A 10688-nucleotide genomic window follows, 5' to 3' on the forward strand; every position below is an offset into this window, starting at 1 on the left:
TTCGTTAACACTGTCTCGGTATCAGCCAACTAACGCGCGTCACACTTGCATGGAGCTTTGCGACACGCGTGATACTTGATAACCGTTAGCAATATTGGCACAAGAATACACACCATTACGTTCGCGCCGCGATAACTCTTCGATTTAAAGAGATACCTACTCACTCGTAAATTAATCCGCCGACACTGCCGCGGTATCAATTATCTCACGCGCGTCGCGCTCAAACCGAGTCTCGCGATGCACGGTGCACAGCTAACGAATGTTAACGATATCGATCGTAGGTAGCAACTCGCTATCGTGGCCGTGGAAATGCTCCGTTTAAAGAGGAGATCGTCCCCCATCCACTCGCGAAATTAATTCGCCCACATTGTCTCGCTGTCAACTCTCTCGCGCACACGGCGAACGCGCACGTCCACCTACTCCCTGCTATGTGCAACATGCGCTGCAATATTAACAAGTATTAACAATATCGATCGAACTGGCGAATGTCATAGACCGCGTCCGACCATTTTTCGATTACACAAGAAACATTATCCACTCGTATAAATTGATTCATCGACACTCCGTGTGCCCTTCTTTCTCTCTCCTTTTCTCCTTCATCCTCTCTCTCTCTCTCTCTCTCTCTCTCTCTCTTTCTCTCTCTCTCTCTCGATATCAATTCTTTCGCGGCGCATATCGCGCCGTGCACGAACGGGAGTAGCAGCGGAGTGGCAGGTAGCCGGAGTGCAACGAATGCTCTCCTCGGCCGATTCACCTGGCGCAGGCGCGCGGCTCGCCGTCGTCCCACCCTCTGCATCCCCGAACCATCCCCTGTCCCCAAGGGGGAGCCGACGGAGACGGCGGACTCGTTCGACGAAGACGAGTCGAGTTTCGGGTGTGGGGTCGACTGACAGTCGAACCGTGCTTCAGTCGGCCGGCGAACTCGCGTGCCGTGCCTTCGCGTCCGCTGACGCGAACTCTCTCTCTCTCTTTCTCGCGTCGTCGTCGTCGTCGTCGTCGTCGTCGTCGTCGTCGTCGTCCGCCCTTCGTGTATCCGGTGTACCCGCGACTCGCACGTTCCCCGGCGTGCCGAGGACGGATCGCTGTCCGACTCGTCCTTTCGATCCTCGCCGCTCGCGATCGCACCGTCGTCATCGTCGCTCGCTCGCTCGCACGCACGCACGCACCGGGACATCTCTCGAGGAAACGCAGTCTCACCGTCCACCCCGTGGAGTGGAATGCTGGGCACCGTGGGGGAGACCGGATCTTGCCGCGGATCGGCAAGACGCGAGGGAAAGGATGCTCCTCGCGCGACGTGAGTGCACACGATGTGAGGGTCCTCGCGCCGTCGGACGACCTGACTTGGAGAACTCGCGCGCGGGTGCGTAGTGCTTCGGGGAAGTGTTAAGTGGTGCAGTGCGCGCGCGGTGATGTTTCGCTCGTCGGGCGGCACTCGAAAACAGTCCCGAGAACCCGGCCGGTGGACGTAGCCGATCGAATATCGATACTGGACGTAAACGTTTCCGCGAGAGCCGCTCGATTGCTCGCGCCGGTGATAGCCGGCGAAAGGCGTTCAGTGTGTCACGCGCGGGTTTCCCTCGCACGAAGAGTCGCGAACGGTTCTCGGAGCGAAGGTCAACGCTCTGCCACGAGGAGTCCGCCGAGCTCCGTGTCGAGCCGTGAAAATCGGCGCGCGTCGAGGACTCGGCCATATGAAGTGAGAGAAGACCCAGCGAGGCCCATCGAGAGAGAGTGTGCGACAGTCTGGCGAGTCCTGACCCCGGCGACTCCAAGACGCGTCGGCCGCGGAAACACATTAGTGACTGACACATGAGTATTCGCGACGAGGCATCGCGTGACGCTGTCCACGTCGGACTCCACTGAATATCGTATCGGTGAAGAGTGGTCGCCGGGGAATATATCGGCTCGGGCGGCTTAACCAAGGACTCGCCGGCAGAGAATCCTTCCGGTCGGCGCGACAAGTGCGTGTCGGAGCGCACATGACAGCGGCGTATCCGCGGGCCGCACGTTGCACCCAGTGAGAGTGTGTGAGTCAGTAAGTCAGTCAGTGAGTGAGTGAGTGAGCGACGTATCGTCATCTGCACGAGTCGCGAAGAATACGACGCGGTAGTCGCGCGAGCGAGCGAGTTTCTCGCGAGCTCTACAAGCGTGGGATCGATAGTCGCGCGCGATAGCTATCGTTTCGCAGCGACCTGCATTGTATCGCCGGCTGGAAAAAATGCGTTGCCGCGGCGAGGGCCTCGTGCAGTGATGCGAACCTACTTAAGCGCGCCTCGTGCTAAGTAGTAAGAGCGGACATTAGTCCGGCGTGGACGCCAACCGCCGCGAGGGATCCCCTACGTCGTCCACCGTGTCATCGATCGGGATCCGTGCTTCCCGTAAAATCTCGCAGCAGCAGCCCCCTCGTTGTCGATCGGAATCCACGATCTTTGGCCTTGAGCAGAGCGAGAGAGAGAGAGCGGGCCGAACGCTCTCGTGGACGACAGAGTGGCTGCGAGGACCGAAGCCTGTTAATTAAAGGGCGGCGGGAGTCAGAACGAGCCAGCAGGTAAATATTTCTCGAAGCCACATAGCTAGATCGTAATTTCACACCACGCCATTTCTCTCAAATCTTTCCGCGCGATAACGGCTGCGAAGTGCGTGAAAGTTTTTTTGTGGGTTTCTTTCGTCGCGGGGGAAGTCGGTTTGATTTTTATACGACGACGAGGAGATGAGGAGCAGGCAAGTTGCTTCCGTTTGTAAGTTGTGAGGAGAGAAAGGGACTCACATGCCGGAGCACTTGTCGCGCCGAGGACTCTCTCTTCGGCGAGACGATACTCGCAAGAGGCAGAAAAGGAGCACGCGTGAGATGCGCGATGCGAGAATGCAGGAAGGCGACGGCGGCGGGAGGAGGCCTGGGAAATCCCCTTTCTCGTTCTCTTCCGCGTACGAATTTCCGGCGACGTACGTTTACGGCTTCCGCGATCGTCTCGCTCTTCACGCGAAATTGGATTATCGACCTGCCGGTAATAGTCCTCCAGCAGCAGCTCGGAGTCGAAGGACAAGGACACGTGCTTAGGCTCGTCCTCCTTCCAATTATGTTTTCCACCAAGTTCGCGGGGAGATTTAGCGCGCAGGGATCAGATCTCGCAATGAAGGTAGACATGGGGCTTTTCCTCGCCGAGAAGTTACGAAAGACAGAGGGAGGGAGAGAGATGGAAAAAGGAGACTGCTCATTGAAATAAAAAAAATGTTTTGGCAGTCAAAGTAGAATTCTAAATGTCAGTTAAAATTGATCACTGTTTCCTGCTGGAAGATTGTGCGTGGCACGTAAAAGTTACAGCATTCCAGCAATATTTGCAGCAGGCAAATTTAAGTTCCGTTAACCCGATTTTTAACTCTTCATTTCATAGAGCCGAAACAATTTAAGAAAATAAATTGCTGTATGTTTAAATGAAATAAATGATATCTGCTGAATGCAGTTATTGTTTCCAAAATATCGTTTTGAAAACATGCTTTCAACGCTTTTTGTCGTTCAATGACAGAAATGGAACGAATAGAACAGATAACCAAATGTTGCTCCAGAACAACAGCGCTAAATAAATGCATTATGCAGCTAACGTTCTTGCATGTGGCTCATGAGAAATGGATGTTGGTCGAAAGAACATCGTTGCCATATAAAGGATTAATATGGCCTTCTAATTTGGACGGGCACAGAAAGGGACTTTTTTCCAAGTATATTTTCGAAATTTTGTTACTTCTATTGATTAAGTACAAAATATGCAATAGCGCAGTGTTTGCTAGTCACTCGTCCATCTTAACTAATTTCTCGTAAATTAAGAGAAAAATGATTAATCTAACTAACGTTGATTCTTTGTGATAATTTAAATTTAAGAGTTCTAGATGCAAGGGGCCCGGGCGGATGGTTTAAATTAGTGATTTATAGCAATTATTGCTCCATGTGATTACAGTTACAAATATCAGAAATTTGTTTTCCATTATGCACGCATAGCTAATTTTTACTGTGACTGCTAAACAATTTTCTCGAGTATATGTTCTCTCAGTCTCGCGCATTCGCCGTTAACTCCGTTCTGTTCGTCGTTCAGGCACGCGTGACATGAATCCTTCTCGACTAACGCGTCGGGCTACATTTCGGTTTACATCATCGTAATGCGACTCAGCCGACAGTCGATCGGTGTTCGCGTTCATTTCAACTAATTAGTCTGTAATAAATGCGTGCCACGGAATGCCTTCCTTATGAAGAAGAGAAGAAAAGGCGAAATACACACACACACACACACATACATACAATATCGCGCGTTAAATTACTGTGACACCTTTCTGTATATATCACGCGAGTGCGCAATAAAAAGTGCCTCGTTGATCGCGCGCGCGACACTCCACAAATAATACCGTTCCGTTACCGCCGAAAAATGGAATACAAATCGCCGGGATTTAGGGGCGCCGCGGAGTACCGGAGTGTCGAATTTATGAGTCGCCGAGCGTTTTTGTTCGCCTGTCCGTTAAACAGCAGCGCGGAACGGTCGCGCAGCGACCGGTCGATTTTATTAGTCGGACGCGACGGAGACGACGTCTCGCCGCGGACTCGTCTCTCACAACACGTCCGCGCTTGATACGCTCCTGCGGTGATATCCCTCGTTTTCCATCCTTTTCGCTTGTTGTCTCGCTTGTTGTCGATGCTTTTTTTCCTATATCGACACAATTGACTGACGGAGTGACATTCCAGCCATTCGACTGCAGGTCACGAACGGTAATCGACGTGATCAGGATTTTACGGTCAGTAGTGATAACCGACAAACCTTTTGTGTCGCGCCACACGGTGGTCTATAAAAAAAATAAAAGCGGGGGTCAGGGTCGATCTTACGGACGAGAGCTCGACACCAGAGTGCGGGGATTTCTTCTCTCTCTCTTTCTCTCTATTGGCCTATGTATCTCTATTAAATCAATCTCTCCAAAGCGCAATCAGTGTACTCTCTAAATTTTTTGGAATAAAATTTCACTTGCAAAGTAAAATGATAGCCGAACCACTCGAATTCAAGTGCATTGCTATAGTACTAACCTAAATGTATTTACTTCAATCAATGGAAACACCCGCTCATACGGAGTCAGAATCTATTCTAATAATGAGCGAAACATTCAGTCTTTGGTTTCGAATGACAGTAATTTTCTCTATTGTCTCGAGTGAAAATGCTTCTTTACACTCCAAGAAATTTAGGGAGTATTCTTCATTGAAATGCTATACTCATAACTGAAGATGCAGTGAAAAGTATAGCGCTGCGATATCGGTAAAATCTCGCTGAAAGAATCAGTTGATGGTAGGTCCCTGTTATTTGTACAGTTTGCAAACACAAACAGTGTCATTGCACGAAGATCGCGCGGAAACTGGTGATTCTATCGCCACAAAGTTGTCCATCGCAGAAAGTTGGATTTGACACAGCGCGCACAGAGAAAAAATTACTTGAAAATTTACTTGCGAGACGAAAGTTTATCATCTGCGAATAGATGAACTTTATTTCACAGAAATAATCTCAATTTTGCAGAAGTAAATTTTACAAATAAATTTTTAAATATTTCTTTCTCAGCGTATAACGAATTGGTAGTGTATTTGTGTTGTGAATTAGTGTATATTTCACGGTGTAATCGTATTTTTTCTACTGAACAAAATCAGTGAGATATAAGATGAAGCACTAAGATGGCTTTACCTTTTATTTATTCAATGAGAGACATTTTTGTTGATTCGTTTCAAAATATGTTTTCTTTTTCATCGAATTACCAACAGGATCCGTTTCTCTCTCAGTCCGTCTCGCTTTCTCTCCGGAGATTCCGAACGGCGATTAACCGACGTGTTTGGGAATGATCGATTAATATGTGCGAGTTTATATGCTAGCAGGTATCTCCCGTACATTTTTAGCGCCGTATTCGCGTTTGCGAGTGGAAAAAATTTCAGCAACGCGGCACGATAATCGCGCCGTCGCGGTATCCGTGATTCGCTCGCGATTTTTTCATTGCGATTTTTTCCGAGCGTTAAGCATATCTAACTCGCGGATATTGCGCCGCGCCGTTGATTAATCAAGTGCGATTAATTTGCTCGCTCTACACGTCGGTTTCGCGGGCCGGTTAAAAATCACCCCGAAAAACCATAAGATTCGTATCAATATTCGTTACTTGAAACTTGCCTCAAATGAGATACTTGAATTAAATGTGAGTTTCTCACCTGAATGCAATCTCGCATACGTGATATGATTGAAATAAAATATTCAAGTCTAACCCCAATTATATATTCGAGTATCTCACGTGCTCTCTTAAATCGAATCAGCAAAAACGTCCCAAAAATTATAATTTCATTCTTAGCAGAATTCTTTTATATGTGACCTCAAGAGGATTCTTTTAAAACTAAAAGAAAAATCTTTTGAGCCCAATATTATTATTTTTTTTATCTAAAAGAGGAATACTTTTTCAATAAGAGGTTAGCCCTTAGAATATGGGGTTATAGGAAATAGCATCTTCCAACTAAAGTTATTTTCCTTGGAATATCGATTTCAAAGTCATAACATAAGAGAATTTCGCTAAGGATGAGATTATATTTTTATAGATAAATCCGTAAAAAGCACATTTACCTATGATCAGTGAGTGTACGTACTGATTTTCAATGTAAATACTCTCACTTAGCTCTGTCTTATCTTTCAATGATTGGAAGTAGGACTCTAAAATTTGTAATATACACTCCATAAAAAAGAATTCTAGTTGAAATAATGCTACTTCTTATAATCTCACATGTTCTAAGACAACTTTTACCGAAAGAATATTCTTCTTCTAATGAAGTGCGGACTATTAATCGGAAATCTACTAGATATTCTAAGTTTTTTCCTCTTAAGAATCAAAAGGAATATGCTTATTTAAAGCAGGATATCCTCCTGTTTAAAAAAAATTTTCTATTAAGAATAAGACATGTACTGTAGATAACAGATGAGACTTCTCTAATTTTATGTGAATATTGTTAAAAATATTACGCTTAGAATATTTTAAGAATACTGTGCTTAAAAAAAAATTTTTTTTATTTGAGGAGAATTCTCTTGAAGCCATGTATAATAAATTATCTAGGATTTTGTTAAGTATGATTACATTTTTCTTGTTTATACAAATTTGTTATACGTTATACCAAATCCAACTTTCTGCGTTTGCGACGAAGGGATCAACGGCTTCTTTGCACAATGACACTGTTTATATTAGTAAAGTGCATGCAATAATAAGAATAGTCGCTATTGATATTAACTGATCCTTTCAGCGAAAATTTTCTGATTAAAGTGTTATACTTACAAGTGAACCGTTACAAATATAGTATTGCAGTGGAGAATCCACTGATCGTACTTTAGAAAGTGGGACGAGTTTCAAGATTATCATTTTTACTGATTGCAATGTTATACTTATAGCTGAACCATCAAAATCAGATCTTGTGTTAACTTGAACAGAATTCTACCAACTTAAGCCGGAATTTCTGGCTCATTCCATATTTCAGCAAAAAATTGCTTAATCCAATCAAATTTTTTTCCTGCGCAATTATAAGTACTACTGTGCCCAAAAAGTAAGACCAATTTAAACTTTTGTTTTTAAATCTTTATTTATTATTCCAAATCTATTTCGTCGCCTTCAAAGTAATCCCCCTCAGACACAATATACTTATGCCAACGTTTTTTCCAACCCTCGAAACAATTGTTAAAGTCGATTTCCGGAATGGCCTTCAAAGCTTTCTTCGATTCAGCTTGTATCTCTTCAATCGAGTCAAAACGGTGTCCCCGGAGCGGTCTTTTGAGTTTAGGGAATAGCCAAAAGTCACACGGTGCTAAATCAGGTGAATATGGTGGTTGTGGAACGATATGGGTCGAATTTTTAACGAAATGGTCTCGAAGAACCAATGCAGTGTGAGATGGTGGGTTTATATCTATCACTGCAGTGTGGGTTCATATGCATCACGTAATACAGTTTCCAACCGTAGGGTTGGAAAAAACGTTGGCATAAGTGTATTGTATCTGAGAGGGATTACTTTGAAGGTGACGAAATAGATTTGGAATAATAAATAAAGTTTTAAAAAAAAATTTTAAATTGGTCTTACTTTTTGGACACAGTAGTATAGCATTGTAGTGACGAATCCTCTGCTTATACTTTAGAGATTGGGACAAGTTTCACGGAGCAACTGTTGACACAGGCCTAAAAGTCAAACGAGAGTGGTGTTCATTTCTTCGCGCCTGCACGAATCACACGCGTTCGCCTCTCCCGTTCCAAAGCCGTGTGTGTTTTGCGAGTGGCCCCGCAGCAACCGCTTTGCATCGCGCTGTCTCACGTGGCGTTGTGCTCCGCGGCTAAACAAAACTGCGCGTTTTAATGGGATATCGATAATTGCGAATTTTACGCGTAATTTGGCAAAGAGCGAAACGCGCCGCTAATTCGGCGCGACGTCACTTGGTTAGCGTCGACGTGGAAGTAACGCGATCGATGATAAACGCGGCCTGCCCGCTCCGCATCGAAATCCCGGCGAAAGGCCGGGAAAGGCGAAGGGGACCGAGGTGGGAGGCCGCGCAGCTATCTCACCGCAATTTCGTACATTACCGGTCTTAATCGCAGGAAAGTTTACCCGGAAGCTTCCAACGTTGCAGCTTAAGTTCGCGCGATATCGGGCCGGATCGATTGGCACGCCACGTTGTTGTAACGATGACGCCCGAGATAAAGTCCCGATTGGCCGAGGCGAACTCCGAGGCGAACTGTAATGAGGCTCGTCGGGGATTACTCGGCAAATCATTATCTGGATCGTGCTTTGGACCCCCTCCCGCCCTTCCGTTCGCTTTTTTCCTCGGGGTGATGCTGTACTCGGGGTGAGCGCTTTATTTTGAGAGCCCGAAATTGTATGCGCTGTTAAAGATCGATGAAATAGATAATAACCCTAACAGCACAGTTATCCAGGAGACGTCCAAAGTACGTCCTGAGAACATCCTGGGGACGTTTCTACGTCCTCAGGACATCTGTAGGACGTCCCTAAGAGATTTTGTGCTATATGGGAAGACATTCCTCGCTGCCCTCTCTGACGCACGTCTCCCTCGCTCTCCTCCCCCCCGCTCCCGTTGCCGAAAATATCGGCCAACTGAATTGGCCATGAGGAATCGCGAAGCGCGCGTTTATCTGCCGTGGAAGTGTCGAGATGTCGTACATAAATATCGGATTATCTGTGACACGTAAACACATATACAGACACATACACACACACGTATACACACACATGCATACATACGGATGGTGCACTAGTGGCCATAATTGCGGCGAATATTGGGCCATGGGTGACGGTAGATCTGAGATGTGGGGCGAATTAATTAGAGGGAGCGCGGATAAGAAGTTTCCACAGAGTGGAGATATACACGGGAATCTAGCCTTATTTCCCGTATAATTTGTAGGAAGTGAAAAATTCAGCGCGGCGTAGACTCGCGACAGCGCGACTCGCGGAATCAATATTGCAAGGCGCTAGCGGTGGCAAAAGGCGTTTCACGGCGCTTAAATTACAGCAGAAAGTACCAACTTTCGTGCCGCTTATCTCTCGCGGTACAACGTTGATGCATACGCGGCTGCTACATTTTTTTTCCTCCTTCGCTGTTGTCAAGCAATATATCGACGTGATATGGCGTGGCGCTGGAAGAATGGATTATTAATCTCGGGCAATATTAAACGCCGTTATTAAATGCCCGCACTCACAATTTCTCATCGAGTCCGGCTGGTTTTATTTGCCTGATCTTTTCTTTTCTCTTTCTCTTTCTCTCTCTCTCTCTCTCTCTCTCTCTCTCTCTCTCTCTCTTGTGCCGGATGATAATTCGTTCCGCGATAATCAAGTGCCCTCGGTCGATCACAGAAAAGGCATGTTTAATTAAATATTTAATATTCTATTAGCGCGGCTGTGGTCTTTTTGCGTTCCTCTCATCTCTGGCTGTGCCGTAGCGCGATATTCCTCGCTGTTGGTTATTTTTAATCGCAACCTTCTATTAATATTACGAACAATCCTCCTCCCAACATCAATCCTGCTGTCGTTATTTTTTTTTTTATCGTCGCTCAACCTTTAGAAGTAATGTCTAACCTTTCTTAAGGTCTTTCCATTCTAACTCGTGCAACTTTTATGATATATTTTCGATATTATCGCACTAAGAGAAAAGAAATAATTAATCTCGTTAAAAGTGCAGGTAGTTTCGGCGACCTATATCTTCTTATTGTTCTAACAAAAGTATAATGATGATATGTATATAGAGTTATTCTCATTCTAACATTACAGTAACACTTACAAAAAAAAATTCCTCTGATAATAATTCTTTCACTATGCGATTATAATTACAAATTCCAAACTTTCTTTCTCAATGCATAGACTATATGGGGAGAAAGAAAATATTATAGTTCTTTTTTCATATAAATTTCTTTCAATTTTACCATGTTTTTAGTAATGCAGGAATAGAGTGTCAGTCTTGCTAAAGGTCAATTTCGTTAAAAACACTACACCAAAAAAATATTCTTACAAAACCAAAAGGAAGATCTATAAGAAATATAATATTACTCTTTCTGTAATAGTTTTCGCTTAAAATATGGAATTGCAGGAAGTAGGAAAGAGAGAGAGAGAGAGAGAGAGAGAGAGAGAGAGAGAGAGAGAGAGAGAGAGAGAGAGA

At 45.2% G+C, this 10688-nt stretch overlaps 1 protein-coding gene across 2 annotated transcripts in view; it reads left to right on the forward strand.

The window, feature by feature from the left end:
• The first annotated feature begins 789 nt into the window (after positions 1-789).
• LOC116844891 (agrin-like) overlaps positions 790-10688 on the forward strand; it is an 853814-nt gene continuing 843915 nt past the window's right edge. For both annotated transcript variants that reach the window (XM_032817052.1, XM_032817137.1), the window contains exon 1: positions 790-2548. The gene's annotated coding sequence lies outside the window, so the exon portion shown is untranslated. The remainder of the gene's footprint in view (positions 2549-10688) is intronic.

Source organism: Odontomachus brunneus, unplaced genomic scaffold (genome assembly GCF_010583005.1).
Source record: "Odontomachus brunneus isolate Ranch 3 - 2012 unplaced genomic scaffold, Obru_v1 Obru_scaffold_001, whole genome shotgun sequence".
Classification (NCBI taxonomy): Eukaryota; Metazoa; Arthropoda; class Insecta; order Hymenoptera; family Formicidae; genus Odontomachus; species Odontomachus brunneus.